The sequence below is a fragment of the Puma concolor genome, chromosome B1 (genome assembly GCF_028749965.1).
Source record: "Puma concolor isolate L17-30 chromosome B1, mPumCon1.1.hap2, whole genome shotgun sequence".
In the NCBI taxonomy this organism is placed as follows: domain Eukaryota; kingdom Metazoa; phylum Chordata; class Mammalia; order Carnivora; family Felidae; genus Puma; species Puma concolor.
The window spans coordinates 181,788,306-181,800,329 of NC_141670.1; the positions used below are offsets into that span (position 1 = coordinate 181,788,306).

A 12,024-nucleotide genomic window follows, 5' to 3' on the forward strand; every position below is an offset into this window, starting at 1 on the left:
AGGTCAGCCAGTGTTGAGTTCAGGGCCTTCTCAAGTTTTTCCTGAGCGTGTGCAGAGCCCTGTGTACCTATCATTCTATTCCCAGAATACTTTTGGTGTTTTTAAAAGGCCCTATGAATATCTCATTCCCTGGCTTTTCATTTTAAGCATTTTGATTAACTCCTTGTTTGGCCTCACTGTTTCAGATAGCTCTGAAAAGAAGCAATGATCTCTAAATATTTGCAACACACACCTCCAAAGAGAAGCCTTTTCTCACTGGGGGAGCTTCAGCTCAGGTCAAATACAGCCATGTTTACAAGTAGAATCTTCCAGGGAATCATCAGACAAAAATTATTCATTTATTGAGGACGAAACTTTGAAGGAGCATCAGCCTTTCCTTCTCCCTCTGCTATTTGCTAGAATTCTGGATTTCACCATGTTTGTAGGATGTTAGTTTTGGGCTACTGGAGAGAGAAATGGTAAGAACAAGATTAAAAAAATGCCAAAAAAAAAATATTGACATTGAGATTTAGCCTTTTTTTTTTCTTTTTAATGTTTGTTTATTTATTTTGAGACAAAGAGAAGGAGCATGAGCAGGGAGGGGCAGAGCGTGAGAGAGAGAATCCCAAGCAGGCTCTGCACTGTCAGTGTAGCTCCCACAAATCCATGAGATCATGACCTGAGCTTAAATTAAAAGTGGGACATTCAAATGACTGAGCCATGCAGTAGTCCCACCTTTTTTCTCGTATTAACCCCTCCTCAATCTTCCTAGAAGCCTTCTAATTTCTAGCAGACAGAAGAAGTTGATTTTTGCCATTTTTTTCTTACTTTTTAAAATCTTTTTCTTGCTATTATGGGAACAGAAAATTTGAAGTTCCTTAATTGACTTCTGTGGTGTTTTGTTTTGTTTTGTTTTGTTTTTGCTGATATAACTCTATCTAGCCACTAGTTTCTCAAGGCATTCATGTAGGTCCCAGTATTACATATTTTTGTATTACAAACGTTTTCAGCAAGGTGGGGCCTGGTTTATTGCTTCTTTTCTCATATGATATGGAGATTTTGTTATCATGAGCTCTTCTGATCAATTTCCAACTCCTGACATGGACCATCAAGCAAATAAATGTTCATTATCAGCATATTATGAAAGTCCATTCTTTTTTCATTTCATAAGAGTATATAAATCCAGTTATTTCCATGATAGTAGCTAGCAATTTGTTTGGAAGCAACGACTTATAGTATGAAGACTACTGCTGCTTCAGTGACAATAGCCAATTTTACTTAAAATCTATAAGGCTCAGCTCCTTCAGAGGTGACATAAGAGCACTCTGGCTATTCCTTATACTTGTTGTTGCTTAGAAAAAATAAATAAATAAATCATTCGTGCAAACCATATAAGTCATGTATAAGCCCATAACTTAACATTACTTATTGTTGTTGTATTTCCTAAGTTGTTCTACTTCTCTTATATCTTGTTCCCTCACTGACTCTATTTTATGACTCAGTTTGTTCCTCTGACTTAGTATTTGAAAAAAAAAAGAAAGTGCTTTCAAAAGCGTATCACATTACTAACTTGGTTTTCCTTCTACTCTGGCGATTAGTCATTTACATGGCATGAGTGGAGAGTAAAATTACTCTGCAAAGTGTAGCTAAATGACAACTGTTACCTTTGTCATAAATTTCACCTATGTTTGATGTGGTATGCACAAAGACATAAAGAGAAAATATAATGAGTTGTTTTTCAATCTCATTTTCTCACTTAGAACCATTAAGGGAAGTAAAGAGTTATATTCTGTATCAAAAAGGATTGCATTTATATTCTTTCATTTCTAAAATAGGTTTCTCTCTTTGAAATGGAAACAGTTTCCTAACTTAAAGTAGGTAATTACACACTCCATTAAACAAGTAATTAACAGATTACAATTTGAAAAAAAGGAAAACTTGAAAATGAGCAATTCGGATTCTGAATGTGAAGAGTAGCGTTATAATTAGCATAATACCTTTAGAAATAGATTAACAAGTACACAATAAAAGTGGAAGAAGAAACAATCTGTTTTCTCCATACAGATCTTACACAACAAATAGTATTTCATGAGTCAAACATCAGTATGATTTTAAGAAAGCTTGGTCTTGGATGTGTTGCTATAGTACTCTAAAATTCAAAAATATGTTGATGTATAAAATGTTTGCTATCCTAAGAGGCTATGCTCTTCAGAATCAAATGTTTTAAATTGTCTTTCAACAATAATTCCCCGAGGCAAGTGGTCAATACTAGCAAGCCCGACACGTGTAATTCAAATTGGTAATCTGAAATTGCAGAAACAAACAAACAAAGAAATAATAAATAAATAAGTGAGACTCAGTGTCATATATGTATAGTTCATTTTCACTACAACACGGAAAATGTGTATAAAGGGAATTTCAAGGAAACATACACACTAAGTCTCCATTACCCTGCCTTTTAAGAAAAAGCAAGAAAAAGTATCTATGCTCAATGGGGAGAATGGTCCACTCTCCTTGCTAATTGACTCTTGAAGAAAAAAATTAAAAGACTGGGTAACTGAAGGCACCACTGACAGCTTCCAAGGGTAGTGATAAAATAACAGCCCAAATAATAACCACTCCTACAAGAAGATTTTCTTTTTATCATGCAAAATTCTGGGCTAACCTTGATATCCCAATCACTGCAAGAAGAAAAAAAAAAGTAGAGGGTTCTTCAAGTTGGATCTTCTGATGAAACTACCAATAAGCTCTTTATTACCTCCTGGAAAAATCATGAGTGGGGCAGAAGGCGTCATCCAGTTTAAAACCTGTGCTTTTGACAGAGATCCGAAAATGATCTCTTTTCTGAAATCTGAACTGACCCTGTGGAGTAAAAATAGTTCATTTAAATCATTTTGGGGGAAAAAAAAAAGTCCATCAACTGTTTTGCTAGAACCCATATGTTGTTTTCATTCCATATTGAAAATAAACAAAACAGATCACTCTAAAAAAAGAGGTTTCCTCCTACTAGCATACTAAAAACAGACATTCAGTAAGTTCAAATCTGCCAGCGTGGAGATGCCACTGAGAATGTCAAACAGCTACTGACTTTTGAGTCATCATTCCTTCATGGCAGTGAAGAGAAACTTCTGGTCGCATGTTACTATTGCATTTGCCTTAAAATATTGGTTTCTTAGTAAAAAAAAAAAAAAAAAAAATAGTCGTTTGAATTGAGATATCAAATGCTTTCTAAGTAAAAGTTAAATTCAGGTCAGGTCAAAGAAACTTTCTTAACTCAGTTAAGAAAGGTAAGAAGTTCTGCGACTCCCTTTATAGCTCTACTTCACTTGTGCTAATTATAAACTTCTGTTGTGATCCTACGCTAATCCTTAAGTCTTATGCATATCAACATATATGTAGGGTTTTTCTGGAAATGTTTATTTAGTGACTACTTCCATAAAAGTCTATAACTCATGCTGGCACAGATTTCAGCTATTACAGCATATCCATTTAGGTTCTGATAGTACAAGACTTGTGGGAAATGGGCTTAGCAGGTTGAGCGATTACTCTCTGACATATTACTTAGGCTTGTTTTTAAGATAGGGATGCAGAGGGTGGCCAGTATAGAGCCCATCCACCCTGAGTTTTCTGCATATAAAGAATGACTTTACTCATAAATCATATCGCATTTCATAACAGCAGATAATGCATCATCATGACTGTCCTCGAAGTGGCAAATTCAGGATTTGTTCACAAGAAATCACTGCTTAAGTGCTATGCTTATGCCCTAAGCATTGTGTTTGAAATTGAAAACTGAATTAGAAATACACCAGAGCCTTAGGTCTTGGGCATAACTCAACAATGATAACCACTTTTCCAAAGATCAAGAATACTTTGGAAACTATATCAATTTCACAGGGCAATTCCAGGCAAAAATTTCCTGAACGTAGATTTCTCAACAGGTTTCGGAGTTTCCTTCTTTCTCATTTCAACCATCGATTTTAGCAATCACATGTCTTCTTCAGTTATTTTGATATAGAAAAAGTATCCAGTATCTCTCTATCCCAGGTCATACCCTTACGCAAATACTAATGCTCTGAAGATAGTGCTGATTTCAAGGACCCTCTAGAGCTGATTGTAGACAGAGACTGGTGGCCAAGATTTACCAGATTTCTTATAGCTCAAATTGTGGCATATTCACACACAGTCATCAGTGCTGGTGGGGCGCGAGTGGGCAGAGGTTTTAATGAAACCTCAAACCATCTTCAACCATCTCCACTTAGACTTAGCGAGGGTTTACACAGTGCATAGAGAGATATTCTGGAAGCTTCATGTCTGCGCTGTTGTTAAAGTACTAATTTTAGCCAGTATTTGTGGTGCTTGGGATAGTTAAATTTTATGTGTCAACTTGATTAGGCTATATTGTCTTGTTATTGATCAAATACTAGCCTAGATATTTCTGTGAAGTTGTTTTGTAGATGTGATTAACATCTACAATCAGTAGACTTTGAATAAAGGAGATTACACTCCATAATGTGTGTTTCATCCAATCAGTTGAAAGCCTTAAGAGCAAAGTTGAGTTTTCCAGAGAAGACAGAATCTTGCCTCAAAACTTCACATAGAAATCCTGAGTTTCTACTCTACTGGATTGCGCTATGGATTTTTGAGTCAAGACTGCAACGTTAACTCTTGCCTGAGTTTCCAGCTGGCACAAATGCCAACCCATACAATCACATGAGCCAATTCCTGAAAGTATATCTGTTATTATGGATATGTATGTGTCCCATTGGTTCTGTTTCTGTGGAAAACACTGACTGATACAAAGCTATCACAAAGTAGAATTCTATTTTATAACTATGGTCAGAGGTAACTAATACACAAGGTCCAGAATACAGATGGGACCGTTTAACAACATCAGTGTTAATTTTTTGTGAAACAATTCTTTCTAAATGACTGAACACAGCTGAATATAATTAGAAACAACCAGATAGATGTTATTAATTGTTCACTAGAGTATTCATCAGCTCTAGAGGTGAAAGAATGTTATTTGTGTTAAAAAAAAAAAGTCATTGAGAGTACTTCATCTATGTCCAATACTATGCTAAATTCTGATACAAATGTGAAAGATCTTTCCAAATCTATGGTGTTCTTAGTCTAGTGAGACAAATAGATGGCAGAACAATGAAAAGGATGTCCGGAACAATATTCTAAGCAGAGGGAATATCATGTGCTGAAACATCGTGAAGAAAATAAGCTAATGAGTTTGACAATCATGAAGATAAATGAATGTTGAGAGTATATGCACATGTGAGCATATTGCTGAGGAACCGAGCTTGTTTGGTAGACCACAGTCAAAATGTCTGAGCCTTATTTTTCTTATGTACAATTGCTTTCTGGGGCAAAAAAGCAGAGGTGTTTTTATGGAAATCAAAGGAACTTATTTATAAAGTGATTAAAATACAGTATTCACTTCAAAATATGGTAGCTTTTGATATTTTAATTCATGAGTAGCTTTGGTTATATTTTAGTTGACCTTATAAAGTATTGTCTGGCAGATATATAATGTCTGGCACAGTGATCACTGAGCACATGCCCCTTCTTCACCTTCGTATCACTACTGTTGGCTACTATTTAGGCTCTCATATGTCAAGCACTTATCACCATGTCTGGTACTTAGTAAAGGCCTGGATATTGATAGTTAGCTTTCCGAAGACACACACCAACTTGAATCTTTTCAATCCACCAATCACTTAAGTGCCTCTTTCACTAATGTTCAAAACCTTTAATGGAGTGACTTCAACATAATGCTATCACCCCTAACTAGTTACATAACAAAATGCAAAGCCAGGTTTTTGACATAAATAAACACTAAATTCAGGAATATGAGAAACCCTTTGACAGTGGGTAACCACTTGTTTGGGAATTGAGGCACCTGAGTTTTAGAGCTAGCTATAGTACCAACTGATTCTTACAATATTTAAGTTTTTAAAAAAGCAAAAAAAAAAAAAAAAAAAAAGTACTGAAATTGTTCGAATTGTAAGTTCACTGTCCTAAAATGAACAAATTGAATTAAATGATTCATAAGGTCTCTTTTGGCTCTAATATTCCAGGATTGAAGATGTTTATGCCCTGTGAGTCATGTATAGGCAAATCTTACCAAAAGGAATTATAGCATGATACCGCTAAATCACTGATGTCCAAGCAAGTGTGATGAGACTTAATTATCTTGGGATCATAGTATCAAAGAAAAAAAAAAAAAAAAAAGAAAAGAAAAGAAAAGAAAAGAAAAGAAAAGAAAAGAAAAGAAAAGAAAAGAAAACTAATGTGTGACCAGATTTTGGAGCACATAAGTACTTGGATGTCTGAATTTCCTAAGCTGAAAACCCAGAATCATGTCTCGTTTTTCATCCTTATAAGACGAACTTATTGAAAATCAGAATACTCCTGTAAAGTCTGCAGAGCCAACAATCTGTCCTTGGGACAAATGTTTGAGACATGAAATATTGCCTCTGAGCGTTTATCTAGAGGAAAAGAGGTGAAATAATCTTGAATGACTAGGGTTACTATCTTAGGGTTATTGTTGGTTATGGAACCAATAATCAGATAATGCTAGATAACTATAGCAAGTGAAGATTGACACCTGGTCCTGTAGATATTTCTCTTCTTTCAAATATTGATAATACGTTTCTTCATACGCATTTTTCGCTGTTAAGTGTTTCTCTGGGTAGTGTTCTTTTCCCAAGGGACGTAGTTGATGTATTCAACAGTTCTCTTTTTATTCAAGCACCAAGATTATGGCTGGCTGTGCCAAGAAGTAGCTATGCTCTTGAATGTCACTTTTATTGTCACAGCCTGTCCTAACGTTTGATGCCAAGTGTGGTGTGTAGGTTGGGTGGGTAGGTTGACTAATAAAATCTGTCCAGTAATCACATGTGGCAAGTCACTTATCATGATCTCAAATTCTTGAAACAACTGTTTCTAAGGTCTGGAAATATTTATAAATGTCTAAGCAAAGTTTTTCAGCTACTTTGATCAATATATTTATTTTCTTTCCACATTATACAGTTATATCTCCCCAATGGCATAAGGGTTATACATCAAATTCATTTTGAAACAAAATGTTGTGCATATGTTTATCATCAATAGCCATACATTTATTATACCAACTCTAATACTGATAACTTCTTTGTAAACTAAATGTAATAAAATCTCTAACAAATGAGAATCAAGGATTTACGTGATTTCCAATTTGATCCAGAAAACTGATCTTTCTCACAAACGATTCTGTCAAACAAGCATTTGAGTAAGCCTGTGTGAATTTAGTTAAGCAGATTCTTTATGCACTTGACAGACAGGATGGCAGATTTTCCATCATGATCATTCAGTCATTATTTTCATGTGGGTTAAACATCAAGAAAGATTTATCTTTCTATTTTTTGGTTTAGGATAGTTTACCAAATTGTCACGTTACACACAACACCTATTTTTTTTTTTTTTTGCTCTAATTGTTTACCAGCTATACTGTTATTTACTTAGTATCTTATATACATTCTTTGCCTAAAAATGAATTATGCGTGCTTTTATCACTATTATAATAATTAACACCATTATACCAAAATATCATTAAATGTTAAAGATCAACAAAAATCGTCATTAAATGAATCGATGTAACAGTTGCACACTTCAAAACTAGCTCTTCCAGAATTAGAAAGAAAACGTCTATTACTACCCAGTAATCAAGTTTTAGATCCTTCAAATTTAATTAAGCTGAAGCTTACGTTAACAAGATAAGCTATAAACCTTTTTATGTTAATCAATTCTGAGAACCCCAACTGAAATATATACATATTTGGAAACTAGAACACTTATTTAGCTGCTGTTTGTGATAAATTCTGACTGAGTGTTCATTGTTAATTAAAATAAGATCAGCAGCTTTGAATAACAAACTTCTGCTTCAAGAGGCCATCTGAGCTGTTCCCCAAATTGCGTTCTTCTGAATGTGTCAAGGAATCTGGTGATGTTTGCAGCAACTGGAGACAAAAGCATTTCTTAGTGATACAAAAGTGCTTTCCAATTTGGGAAGTTATACGTGAAGACCTTTTACTTTGGCCATTCACCAACAACGTTTTTTGGAATGTTCAAAATACTGTTCAACACGAAGTACTTCCGGTGAGTTTATAACTAAGTCGTCCCAACACATAAAATAATATAACATACCATGGTTAAGGCTTGATGGCTGATGTTCCAATTTTGCCATCAATGAGTTCAGTCTGTCTTGAATGTGGAATACTGATATAAATGGATTTTATAAGACATTAAATTAAGGCTGTCCCACAGGGCTGATAGATCTGCAAAATATTCGAATAGACAAACGCAGTGCTACTGATGCAGACAATGTCACATATTAAAGGTTTTAACCACAAAAAAACAAAGACAAAAACACACCAAAGTTGTTCTTTTGCCTCAATAGAAAAGGGGAGGCTTTCAGAAAAAAAAAAAAAAAGCGGATGTTAGTAAAACTAAAAACCTTAATTGTTGCAATTTCACAATTCTAGACAAATTTTAGAAAACATTTCAAGAGTTTAGTGGCCTCTCTTTATAGTGATAGGGTGTTTTTGCTTTTATATGTCTCCTGAGACTTCCACATTTCCTGGATGGCATGGAGTAGAGGGTTGTTGGTGTGGGATATGGAATATTACTTTCCTGTGATAGAATCTGACTATGTGGAATACATTCTTTTTTATACCTACTCTGACTGGAGTGCTCTTTGTGCTCGTGCCAATAAATCACTTTCAGATTATGTCACAAATTTATTAAATAAGTTCTAAAATCTCTACTCCAGTTGTCCTGACTGGGCAAAACTGTCACAACTTAAGATCTCCATGGTCACAGGATTTAACTCATTTATGCTACACTGAATACTAACTAAAAATCACACCAGAGGATTAATGCATTTAGAGTGAATAGATTTTATTCTAGTTGCGATAGTATTTATTGCCTTAAGATTTTAGCTATCTCTGTAATTTTACAATGAACTGTGTTCTTTGACAGAGCAACTTACCAGTTCCTTTGCTTGTCCCTGCTTATTATTCTAAACTACTGTGGCAGCAGATATGATAAGTTTACTTACAAATCACGCCAGTAATGATAAGCTTTTGCAAGGAAATAAAACATGATAAATGAGTATTTGAAAATATCAGCATTTCTATCCAATTAGAGTGTTAACAAGTTTCTAAAATGCTTGGACATCTTTCCACATTGCTTACTCTTTGGAAGTTTCACAATGCTGCTTGAGGTCAGAGCATATCGTATCAGAATTGGGGAGCCTCTCTTAAACTTAAAGGAAATAGTTTGTTCTTATTTACAGTTTCATAAAAATCTACATTGTAAATATTTTATCATACTTTCAGTATTTCCTTTGCAGCTGTTGCTTCTACAAAATGAACAGAATTTTAAGGATATTCATTTGTCTCTCTCTCTGAGGACATGCAAGGGTTTTATCACAGTCAAACCTAATAATATTAATAGTGTATTAGTAATAGTAGTTATAGCTAAAATTTAATGTCAATGCTATGTACCTGAAATTATTTTGATAATGTTAATCATAGTAACTTCTTGACTCCTCATATCATAGTTAAGTAACTTTTACTTCTATGTATTAACATTCTCTTCTTTCAACCACTGATATGAAATAGGTTCAATAGAGAAGAAACCGTACACACACACACACACACACACACACGCACAAACAGTACAAAACCTATTCCTATTCACACTTAACTTTATTTCATTTATGCATAATTGGGAGGCTTAATATTAACTTCTTGAAATGTAGTCACAATACTCTTATAAAAAAAACTAAGATACTATATGTTATCAGTATATGAAAACCCATGCCTCCAACTTATATCACCCTACTATTCATGCTGACAAACCATAATGGTAAAACATTTCATTTTAAGAGGTTAATTAACCTTTTCTGGACTTTCTGAGCACCGAGTCATACTAAAGCACGTGACCACGTCACTATTTACTTTAGCTCCAGGCTAAAGCAGTAAAATATTTATTAAATATTAAACGGGGGTGTTAATTATATTTTTCTAATGTGCATTAAAATAAATACTCAGGGTCGCCTGAGTGGCTCAGCTGGTCAAGCGTCCGACTCTTGACTTCCACTCAGTTCATGATCTTGTGGTTCGTGGATTCGACCCCACATTGGGCTCCATGCTGATTGGGATTCTCTCTCTCTCTCCCTCTCTCCCTCAAAATAAATAAATGAACTAAAAAAAAAAAAATACCCAAATATTACACTAACGATTTGGTATCTGTAAGGCTTAAACTTGAATAAAATTATAACGTACCTGTAAAATCTTCTGATACTTTTAGGTGTTCCTTTGAGTTGAGGGGAAATAATAACTTCACTTGACTTTCACATATTTCCCATGGATGTTAGGAGTCCCTTTCATCATCGTTAATGCTTGTGTTACCCCCTTGAGAGTGAAAAGAGAACGGGAAAGGGTAGGCTTGAAGGAGAAGAAAGGGCAGAAAGTCCCACACTCACACTGTGGGAAAAGTCTGTCTGTTTTCGAAATCCACAAATAAGAAGATATGGATATTGCAGCTGTTAGCCGGGGGGACTGATGACTGCCCATAAAAGATTGCAGCAAATGAAGATTGTATTGCCCCTCTCTACTTTCTAAAATGACACGGAGGCTTGCATGTTCTGGGCACCATTCCCAGAAGTATAGCATTCTCTCCAAAAATCCACAGATGCTCTTCTGGGAACGAGGTGGCAGCACAAATGAGCTGACAGTGTGCGACCATTCCTGGAAGCACTGCCTTCTGGAGAGGAGACTTTCAGGAAAAAAAAAAAAAAAAATACCAAATTCAATTCTCTTCTGTTCTTCACGTATCATACATATTTGTAAAAATCACAGATTAATATTATGTGGGAGGAGAAAGTAAGTTTCTGGCTCTTTGGAGAAATCACTAACAATTTTTTTTTTTGACAAAGGCGGGCTGCCTGGGTGGGGCAGGCAGTTAAGCGGTTAAGGGGTGCGACTCTTGTTTTCAGCTCAGGTCATGATCTCAGGGTTCATGGGTTTCAGCCCCACATGGGGCTTCACTATCTGTGCTGACAGGGCAGAGCCTCCTTGGGATTCTCTCTCTCTCTGCCCCTCCCCTGCTCGTGCTCTCTCTCGCTCTCCCACTCTCTCTCTCTCAAAATAAATACATAAACTTAAAAAAAAAAAAAGAAAAGAAACTGGAGGCATGTTGGTTTGAGTTATGAAAGACAGGAGTTTCTGAGGCACCATATGAGGAAACGTTGGAAACAGTTACTGAACCACCAACAGACCAATTAATTATGCTTTGCCCGAGAATACCACACTGTACTTACATGGAAAATAAAATACTTACTTTTAAACTATAAAATACTTCCTTAAAAATTAAAACAGTTGCAGACAATGCAGTCCTGCAGTATCAAAATTGATTGCACTTTCCAGTGATTTTCTCTTAGATTCATAGGCTGATAATTTTTAAAAGTGACCTTAGAAATCATCTACCAGTGGCTTCTGAGTGGCTCAGTTGGCTAAGCGTCCAACTTTGCCTGAGGTCATGATCTCACGGTGGGTGGGTTGTGGGTTGTGGGTTCGAGCCCTGCATCAGGCTCTGGGCTGACAGCTCAGAGCCTGGAGCCTGGGTCAGATTCTGTGTCTCCCTCTCACTCTGCCCCTACCCGACTTGTGCTCTGTCTCTCTTTTCAGCTCAGGTCATGATCTCATGGCTCCTGAGTTCGAGCCCTGCGTCAGGCTCGGTGCTGACAGCTCGGAGCCTGGATCCTCCTTCGGATTCTGTGTCTCCTTCGCTCTCTGCCCCTCCCCCGCTCATGCTCTCTCTCTCTCTCTCTCTCTCTCTCCCTCTTTCTCTCTCTCTCTCTCTCAAAAGTAAATAAACATTCAAAAAAAATTAAAAGAGAAACAAAAAACAAAAAATCTAGAAAACCTGTGGAGGGGTCAGTATGCTCATTTTGAAATAAAGAAATGGAATTCAATTCAACCAAGCTAA

The 12,024-nt window shown here is 35.9% G+C and overlaps 1 long non-coding RNA gene across 1 annotated transcript; it reads right to left on the reverse strand.

Annotated features, from left to right (window-relative positions):
- Positions 1–238: 238 nt before the first annotated feature.
- On the reverse strand, positions 239–10,695 carry LOC147582057 (uncharacterized). Its single transcript, XR_015249834.1, has 4 exons — positions 10,320–10,695; positions 8,176–8,247; positions 2,645–2,841; positions 239–443 (listed from the first exon to the last, which is right to left on the reverse strand). It is a non-coding gene; the product is annotated as an uncharacterized LOC147582057 (long non-coding RNA).
- Positions 10,696–12,024: the final 1,329 nt, after the last annotated feature.